Source organism: Neovison vison, chromosome 11 (genome assembly GCF_020171115.1).
Source record: "Neovison vison isolate M4711 chromosome 11, ASM_NN_V1, whole genome shotgun sequence".
Classification (NCBI taxonomy): domain Eukaryota; kingdom Metazoa; phylum Chordata; class Mammalia; order Carnivora; family Mustelidae; genus Neogale; species Neogale vison.
In genome coordinates, this window is record NC_058101.1 from 110,521,426 (window position 1) to 110,523,974 (window position 2,549).

Here is a 2,549-nt window from a genome sequence, read left to right on the forward strand (position 1 = left end):
ATATATATATATAAATTAAAAGGAAAGATGAAACACATTTAAGTTAGCTTTTACTCCAAAATTTATATATATATATATAAATTTTGGAGTAAAAGCTAACTTAAATGTGTTTCATCTTTCCTTTTAATTGAGCTGTGTAGGACTCGCCTTATTAAAAAAAAATTATAATCCATTCAACATGCCATTCTTAGAGTATCTAGTATTGGCATTCAACAAAATACACATAGTTTTTGTTGTCTTAGAAATATATCAAACAAGGAAACAGAAATAAATCCAAAGCTGAAATCTGTATAAAATGCAATGAAGGAAAAGAATAGGATGCAATAATATACATTAACAGGGAGAACAAGTTTTAAGGGAGGGGTTTATAGACGGTCTTGTTCAAATGGCATTTAAGCATCTGTCTGAAAGGGGACTTGGAGTTATCCATGTGCAGAAAGAGAGGATGTACATTTCAGGCAGAATGAATAGTGCATTAATAGTAATAATAATAACAATAATAATAACCACCAGCTTAGATGAAGGATGAGCTAGTGGAACATTCCAGGTTGGCTGGAAGGTATTTGAACAACTGGAGAAGGGAAGGAGTAGAAGTTGAAGCCAAACCATGAAGTTTTACAGTATTCCGAATATAATGAGGAAGGTAAGGCTGTGATAATATTGTAGCCACTTTCCCCACCAGCTTTGTTCTCTGAGGTGGCAGCGGCTGAAAACGGAAGTTGTCTCCTCTGCAGGGGCCACGGCCACAGGTGAGAGTGGGCGTGGTCCAGGGAGCTGCCCCCGCCTCCGCCATCGCCCTGCAGGGCTGCTGCCCCAGAGCAGATAGATGGCCGTCCACCTGCCTTCCACCCCAGGCTCCAGCATGCCCTCCATCACAGGGTGGCTGGCCTTTGCTAGCTGCTCCAGTTTTGCGTTTTCTCCACCACCTAAGCCTTGTCTCCTGAGTCCCTGGCATTACAGTTTGAAAGAAATAGCATTAAAGGAGCCATGTGACCAATTCCGTTCAGTCCTCCCACACTGAGGCCTGGTTGGCATGTGCTGAGAGGAAAATACAGCCAGAAAACTTAGTTTTCTAGAAGGGAAAGTGGGAAAAGAGAAACAAGGTCTTAGACTTTCCACTTTTTTTTTTTTCTTTTTTTAAATTTCTGCTTTGACAGTGGTGGCGAAATACTCTAATCTGAACGTGGTCTTTCTGTTAGAAGAGGTGGAATTTTTTTTTGTCCTTTCGATTCCAGCCTTTTTGCCCCATGACAAAGCATAAATCATGGACGCCAAAAAATAAGGTGGATCTCAGGAACCCTGGAGAAACTGAGACACTTATATTCTTCCCCTGGAGGGAAGGGTAGGTTTTTTTAGCCCTCTCTGGAACTTCAAAGGAAAACATGAATTGGGTGCCATGGAAAGGAGACAAGGCAAATCTGAATCTTTGGAGCTGCCCCAGGCATCACCCCTCACAAACTTCACCATGAGAAACAGCAAGGAGCTGTGTGCCCTGCTTGCCCTCAATAGCCTCTTCCAGGAAAGCGAGGTCTTCACCCCAGAAGTGTGCAAGAGATTTTCCGGAGGGTGTCTCCAAACACCATGGTGAACCCCCCTCCCCGCAAGAAGAGCATGAGCAGAAATGGGAACTACCACATGAACATCATTATGGCAGCACGTTAGACCAAAGGCTATGAAGCTGTGTAGCGAGACAAGCCCCAGGAGGTCAGTGCCATGGCTCTCACTAACATCATGTGAGCCGCATGAATCTGCCCTCCAGCCTGTGCTGGGGTCCACTGAAGTCGCCTCTCCGAAGACAGGATTGGATCGGCGTTGGAAGGGTGGGAAGTGCCTACAACAACCCGGACTCCCAAATGAAGATACCTGGATAGATTTGAGGAGAGAGCAAGTTTAGGAAACTTCTAAAACATCACTCAGGAAAGAACTGTGAATCCTGCTGGTGGTGCCCGAAGAGGTGGGGGCCCATTAGAGTTGGAGGGCTGAGGTGTAATGCGGTTCCACCCAACCTTCCCTCACCTCAGCCCCCTAAGTCCTGTATAATGTGGGACCTCTACAGCAGGTCTGCCCCTGCCACTTTTCCAAACCTCTCATTGGGTTTTTCCCTTCAGATTTGACAGTGGGGGTAAAAAAAAAGTCTAAGAATGTCAGCTTTTTTTTTTTTTTAAGATTTTATTTATTTATTTGCCAGAGAAAGAGAGATCACAAGTAGGCATAGAGGCAGGCAGAGAGAGAGGAGGAAACTGGCTCCCTGCTGAGCAGAGAGCCCAATGTGGGGCTTGATCTCAGGACCCTGAGATCATGACCTAAGCCGAAGGCAGAGGCTTAACTTAACCACTGAACCACCCAGGCGCCCCTAAGGAAGTCAGTTTTAACTCATGCTGTTAAGTCCAGAAAATGTGGGAGGAAAAGCACAGGAGCTTACAGGTGAAGTAGTCCATATGCCAGGGAACTAGAATGACAGAATCTGTTGTTGTAAATAACAGGAACAAAACAAAGGGAATTTATGAATATATGCAGCAGGAAAACTTAGTGTCTTGTCTAGTTTCAGA

The 2,549-nt window shown here is 44.6% G+C and overlaps 1 pseudogene; it reads left to right on the top strand.

Annotated features, from left to right (window-relative positions):
* Window positions 1–1,382: 1,382 nt before the first annotated feature.
* On the top strand, window positions 1,383–1,990 carry LOC122890464 (annotated as a pseudogene).
* The last annotated feature ends 559 nt before the right edge of the window (window positions 1,991–2,549 follow it).